General features: G+C 37.5%; 1 non-coding gene across 1 annotated transcript; it reads left to right on the forward strand.

Moving 5' to 3' along the window:
- The first annotated feature begins 1,684 nt into the window (after positions 1 to 1,684).
- On the forward strand, positions 1,685 to 1,791 carry LOC132523986 (U6 spliceosomal RNA). The gene has a single exon (XR_009541751.1). It is a non-coding gene; the product is annotated as a U6 spliceosomal RNA (small nuclear RNA).
- The last annotated feature ends 5,732 nt before the right edge of the window (positions 1,792 to 7,523 follow it).

A 7,523-nucleotide genomic window follows, 5' to 3' on the forward strand; every position in this document is an offset into this window, starting at 1 on the left:
AGATTCCAGCCCAGAGGACCTCCCACATCCCACCCCCACACACACACACAACGCCCCCATCTCTGTTCTAAACACACAAACTCTTGACCACATTACTATGCAGCATTATTTCAAGTTTTTCACTTTCAAAGTGATGACTTAAGGGAATTATAAGGACTTTTATATTGCTTCCTTCCTTGACCTTTTCATTGAAAACAATTTTTTCCCATTCAAAAGTTACATGGGGACTTCCCTGGTGGCGCAGTGGTTGCGAGTCCGCCTGCCGATGCAGGGGATGCGGGTTTGTGCCCCGGTCCAGGAGGATCCCACATGCCGCGGAGCGGCTGGACCCGTGAGCCATGGCTGCTGAGCCTGCGCGTCCAGAGCCTGTGGCCCGCAACGGGAGAGGCCACAGCAGTGAGAGGCCCGCGTACCGCAAAAAAAATAATAAATAAATAAAATAATAATAATAAAATCCTGCTCCCCAAATGAATTTCTGTTGCCTTAAATTAATTATATATACATAAAGAGTAACATATTTCAATGACTTTGCACTGTTTTCATATTCAAAGAGTGGTTGTTTTCATATTCAAAGAGTGGTTATAAAATCTTTCTTTGAAAAGACATATTTTTTGATCACTATGTTCCAATTCGCTTGTCAAGTACGTTAAGTTCCTGTAATGTCCTTTGCGATATGATTCAAGAAACCCTGAAGATTTTCAGTGTCCTTACTTCTTCTATTATTATTTACCACCAGACTAATCATTACATCACTATAAATTAATTTTGTGTTCCTCCTCAAAGGTGATTCTAATCTTGTAATTCTGATTTTGCTTCAGGAGATTTCATCCGAAAATGCGTGCACTGAACCTAATGAAATAGATGCTACCAGGAGTTGTCACAACTAAAGGGACAGTAAAACTGTGAAGTGTTAAGACTCAGATCTACACCTCACAACTGAAGAGATTTAAAGATACTGTGAAGTCATGAAAAACTAGAGATCTCAGGCCGGGACCGTAAGAAGTTCTCAGTCAGTTTTTCAGGGGCCATAAACCTTATCCAAGAATCCTGACCAAGATGGTAACTCTCACAGGGGACAATTTCTCTATAAGACCCAGAAAACAAGCTCCAAATATCAGAGGCAGACTGTCCTCTCTCAATCTACTCACCTTTTTTCTTTCCTTTAATCCACGCTTTCTTTTCCACTTACTTAAGGACCTCGATTATTAACAGATACTCAAACCTCTTATCTACAATGTGTATACGTTCCCTATATTTAATTTTGCTTCTGATACTTCTAGTCACTCCTTTGTGTGTGTCTTTTGATTAAGATGCACATCCAATATAATTATTGTTTATATTCCTTTGGATGACAACCAGCTTCCTGTGATGCTAGTTCGTTGCAATAAGAAAGATGATTTTCTGTGTCATTGGAATCAAGCGCTAAGTGCTTTTTAAGTGACATGTAAAACAATGGATCAAGTGGCCAGAAAAATAAAATTCTCATCAAACCTGGACATGAAGGTGTCTGCCTGAAAAATGACAACACTTGGCAAATTTGTAGGCAATTTGTCACAGAAGTAGAGCTTGGGCACCCTTGCCTCTTGCCTAACATAGGACTACAAACCCTGACTCATGTCTTTCTTAGTGTTATTCCACGTTGCTTTGCTCAGATGTGTCATTGCCAAAGTCCAAAATACTGGTAGTACTCGCTTTGGCAGCACAGATACTAAAACTGGAACGATACAGAGAAGATTAGCATGGCCCCTGTGCAAGGCTGACATGCAAATTGGTGAAGTGTTCCATATTTTTACGAAGCGAGAGAGTGGCATGGACATATATACACTACCAAATGTAAAATAGGTAGCTAGTGGGAAGCAGCCGCATAGCACAGAGAGATCAGCTCGGTACTTTGTGACCACCCAGAGGGGTGGGAGGGAGATGCAAGAGGGAGGGGATATGGGGATATATGTATACGTATAGCTGATTCACTTTGTTATACAGCAGAAACTAACACAACATTGTAAAGCAATTAAACTCCAATAAAGATGTTTAAAAATTTTTTAAAAAAGTTTTAAAACCCCAAAATACTGCTAAATGGACTTTGTCCCTTCAGGTGATCCAACAAACGATCTTCAAACAAAAAGAAAAAAAAATCTGACACTAATAGATTCTGGAAAACTACCAGCAGAGCCTTATCATATAACTACAACTCACCCAAAAGCAGTGAAGATTGAAATTGCTTCTGTTCACAGACAATGGGGTTGTAATCCCCATCCTGGGCTGACAAGTATGCCAAGGGGGTGGGGGGCTGAGAGCTTAAACCCATGGGGTTTTGGTTTTCCTCATGATTAAAAATATATATCCCCAGGATACTTTCCTGTCACTGTGTGAAGACTGAGAAAAATGAAAGACGTTAGAGCCTGGCTCTGGGAAATACTTGAGCCCTGAAGATAAGCTATAAATCAACTAAAATACCTGAATTATCAAGACTGTTGAGCAAACTTGGCTCAAAACTTGGTCTCATATGTGCATTAGTGTAAAGCTATTGTGTGTCACACACTGCCCGGTCCCAAGGAGTTCCCGACCTCCAAAAGCTTGTCTGAAAATCTGTCACCCAGACAGACCCTAAAAACCCATCACTCTGCTTTTCCTGTTTGGGGCTAAGATTCTGCCAAGGTATGTTTCTTTCTTAATTCAGCAGATCCAACAAAGTGAGCTTTGCCTGCTCGGCAGGTTTTGGATGGTGTTTTGCTAAGGTGAAAGTTGACAAAAGCTATAAACGCAAAAATCAATAATTTATCTGTACGATGGCAAGACTTGAGTAGAAACAGAATTGGGAAACAATCTTTCCACAATAGATAAGAGTAATAATAAAATGCTCAGAAACAATGTCCACAAGAAAGGCACAGGACCTCTGTAAATAAAGCAATCAAGTCATATTGAAAGAAGAAATAGAAAATGTCAACAAAATGGAAAAGTGTGAGAAGAATAAAAATATCCATTTCTCCCAAATTATCATAGAATTCATACAATCTTAAAGGATCACAATAGTTTTTTTAAAAAAATTCTAGCTGGAAGTTAGTATGGAAAATATAGAAAAGAAAGACTGCAAGGTACTTTTGTCCTAGTGGATATTAGCATACACTCCACATGCATTTACACAGGGGCTAATCAGTGTCATCTTGTGTGTAACAAGTTACACTCACCTGGATCTGCAGTGGATGAATCAGTGTTGCCGTTAGTTCCTGGTCACATTCATAATGCATAGAACAAGGACTGCTCACTGCCATTCCTCTTTGTGACCCAATTTTCTAGTTTACTTATTTGAGCATGAGGTAAATGACAGTATATTTGGGACTAGCAAGTGCCTTCAATAGGTAAGATAGAAATGTCTTGGAAGCAATAGGAAAGTACTTTATTGTGAGCTAAGCTTCACACTTTCTGTCAGTTATTCAAAATCCACTGATCTGAAAGTAATAGAAATTGGATTACTATTGAAAATTGAGAAAATAATATAGTATTCCAAAAGCAGTATATAGCTCTTAGTTATTTGTCTTTTTTGACAAAGTGAAACAGAAATTTCCCCTCAAGAGTTTATCATGCTGCACAGTAATTTTTTTTTTTTTTTTTTTTTTTTTTTTGCGGTACACAGGCCCCTCACTGCTGTGGGCCCCTCCCGCTGCGGAGCACAGGCTCCGGACGCGCAGGCCCAGTGGCCATGGCCCACGGGCCCAGCCGCTCCGCGGCATGTGGGATCCTCCCAGACCGGGGCACGAACCCGCGTCCCCTGCATCAGCAGGCAGACCCTCAACCACTGCCCCACCAGGGAAGCCCTGCACTGTAATTTTATTAGGCAAGTGGTCAGCCATAATACACAGCTGTAGAATATATTTGACAAAGTCAAAATACACTGCACTGCTTTGTCAATTTTCTTCCTATGGACAGATAATTTATTATTGTTTATTCAAGTGATGAATTGCATCAAAAAGTTACAGAAGTGAAAACACATATCTGCAACTTTCTTATTTTTCCTTTCCTATCTTAGCTTACTGATTATTCATATGCTCTTTTTCTTCCTATTATGCCCATATTTAAACGAATCTGCTCTAAATTTGTATTACGATCCTCTTATGAAATTTTGAAATTTAAGCCTATCTATGATGCTTCCGATTCATCAGCATTATATCGCTTCCATAGACATAGAACAGTGAGTAGTTACAACTACCAACTCCTTTTTGCACAGTGGGTGTTGTTCCCATGGCAACGGTGGACAACAGTGAACAGCAGCACACCAGGAAGCTCCCTGCACTTTAATAAACAACTCTCTTTCCTCTATCACTGTATTCATAGCCTCACAGAATTTAAAAATCAACAGGGTGCTAACATCTGCAGTGCCCATATAACAGCATAAGAAAACGCCATTCTATTCTTCCTCAATTTTGTATATATCGTTCAGGAGCGTGTTTTTCAGTAATGTAGATGACTCATCACTCTACAATTCCACGATTTGCTGAAATAGAGGAGTGGTGAACTCTGTACCAGCAATAGAAACTCAGCAAATGTCCCACTATTTTATGTTTAGCTTTTGTGACTATGTGTATGTGGATACGGATCCCTTTTTCCCAGATTCACATGGATAGAGTTGAGGGTCCAACTTCATCAGCTTTTAGACTCATTTTTGAGGAGATTTCTATCTTGGTTGAAAATGGAACCACATTACCTAAGGCAAGCGCTCGGTGTCATTGTACCTGATCAACCATCAAAATCATTTAGCTTGTATTTATGAAAGCAGGCAGTTATGAATTAAAATAGGATGAAAGACTCATTTGGATAATTCAAAATATGAACTTATTAAACATTTTATAGAGAAAAAATCAAAATGAGAGTATCATTCTCCCTCAGTCTTCAGCATTTTTTAAATTTGATTATTTTATATTGGAGTGTAGTTGATTCACAATATTAGTTTCAGATGTACCGCAAAGTGGTTCAGTTATACATATACATGCACCCACTCTTTTTCAGATTATTTCTCCATTTAGGTCATTACAGAATATCATCACACTTCTTTCTATCCCTCACATGTCCTCCAGTCTTTGCTTACCAGGCTTTTTTGTCTTTTACTTCTAATTTTGGCCAACAATTTGTTTTATTTTCACTGGAATGATGACATTGTGCTTTGATATAGTAGGTCTCGATCCTTGGTTCTCGAAAACAAATTAACAAGCCTAGTATGACCGTGTACCTGTTTGTTCTTTCACTCCTGGCTGTCTAAACTGCCTGACACATATTTCTTTGAAATGGGATAAATCTGTGATTGCCCTCTTTCTTGCTTTAAATAAGGCAGAAGTTGCAGAGTTCACAGAGATTTTCTTTTTTTTAAACAACTTTATTAAGATAATTCATCTATTAATCAAGTCATCCATTTAAAGTATACAATTTGTTGTTTTTTAGTATATTCACAGATATGTACAACCACCACCACCCTGGGTTTGCCAGGACAAACAATGTGTGTTCCCTTTGGACCAAGTATAAGCCATGCATCAAAGAGAGCTGGTATCTTACAACCTGTTGAAGGAGGCTGCCTGGGTGGGCAAATACACATGATCAAAGAGAAGATGGAATGCTTCGGTCCTCAGCAATGGGGGAGAGATTTTCTCAAAGAATTCCTGAAGACATCCTGGAGAGAAAGAGGCTGGTTGAAATTCTATCAATTCCAGGGAATTCCAAGGTTAAAATTCTGCAAACTTGCTAGTCAAAAAGGTAAATTTCCACTCACCTCACTATTTCCCCTCGAAGTCTCAATCCTGGCATGGTCAGAAACTAAGGTTAAATGGATCAAGTGGGCAATGGTAGCAGAAGGTGGATGAGAAAAAAGAAAACAATTAAACTTCCTTAACATAGACCCCCTGCCTATAGGAGGATTGAATTTGATAAGAGGAAAAGGAGCATAATTTGGAAGAATGAAGATGGAAACCATCCTTCCCAAGGGACCCGATCAGAACTAATAAAGAGCTCTGATTTTAAGCTTGACCCCTGAATTGCAGATACCGTTAACTATACATAGTAGCTCTGACCAGGGAATAGGATGCACATAAAAACACATGTAGACAAGATTACAAATTATGAGGCTGTTACAAGCGACTTTATGCCAGCATAATTACCATTCATTTCAGATGACAAGATTTTTGCTTAAGAAAATAGACATTCAATAAAAGTTTTTGTTTAACTGTTAAATAAATGGATAAACTTTAGTGAGGTAGTCCCATATCAAAGAAATATCTCAATTAAATTAAAATATACTTAATAACTATAGCTATTTTATAAATATTAAATAAACCACCATTTAAAACACTCCTACCAATATACCTAGATTTAAACCTAATGAGAAGTCCTAAGCAAAATGTATATGAATAAAACCACAGAATTCATCTTTAGGTGAAAGAGAAAAGCTGAGTAGAATGAAGATTTAAGGAGCATGTTCCTAATGGGAAAAGCAAAATAATACAGTGTTTGTTCTTTCACTCTCCAAGTGGCTAACTGACTTAGAAAAGCAATTATAATCAATATTGTAAAAGGATTCTTCTACTCGACAAAATTATTCCACTTAATTTGGGATTAGAGTGCATAACAAAGTCAATAAAATATTTTAAATTTGCCTAATTTGATACCTTAAAGTTAAAACTGAAAATTATAAATGTATAATAAACAAAACAGGATTGTTTCAACATGAATAAACGTAGCGTGACAAAATAGAAAATTCAGAAATACAGAAAGTCATAAACATTTAGTATATGATGAAAAAATATAACATTTCATTGAATTATTTAGTAAATTCTTCTGGGGTAACTTGTTAAATAGCACATTCAGAAAAATAGCAGAGTGGATAACAAACTAAAATAAAGATAGAACTTAACATCTTACAAAGTGATAATCTAAGTTCTGGAAGAAAAAAAATATGACAGAAAATAAATACAGGTACACATTTATTTGATTTAGGGTATGGAAGGACTCTTTACCATAAAAACTATGAAAGAAATAATGAAGAAAAAATAGGCAGTATTGAAAACACAAATGACCTCAGGACATAGATATGCATTTGTCAGAATAAAAATGTGCAACAGAAAGGAAGCTAAGCCTCATTGGTGGTATAAGTGCTGTGTATCAAATGAGCAATGTTGGTTGTTACAACAAACACAGAAATCTCAGAGTCTTAACAGGATGAAAAACATGTTTTTATAACACTTTACAGTCTGTGTCCTATAGTTTTCTAGGACTGCCATAACCAAGTTCCACAGACTGGGTGGCTTAAACAACAAATGTGTATTTTCTCACAGTTCTGAAGGCTAACAGTCCAAGATGAAGGTGTTGGCAGGGTTGGTTTCTTCTGAGGCCTCTCCCTGAGTCTTCCCTCTGTATGTGTCTGTGACTTAATTGCCTCTTTTCTTATTCATTTTTTTGGTAGCAGTAATTATTTTGTTTTTTAGTTGAAATATAGTTGACATACAATATTTTGTTAGTTTCAGCGTACTACATAGTGATTT

Source organism: Lagenorhynchus albirostris, chromosome 7 (genome assembly GCF_949774975.1).
Source record: "Lagenorhynchus albirostris chromosome 7, mLagAlb1.1, whole genome shotgun sequence".
NCBI lineage: Eukaryota > Metazoa > Chordata > Mammalia > Artiodactyla > Delphinidae > Lagenorhynchus > Lagenorhynchus albirostris.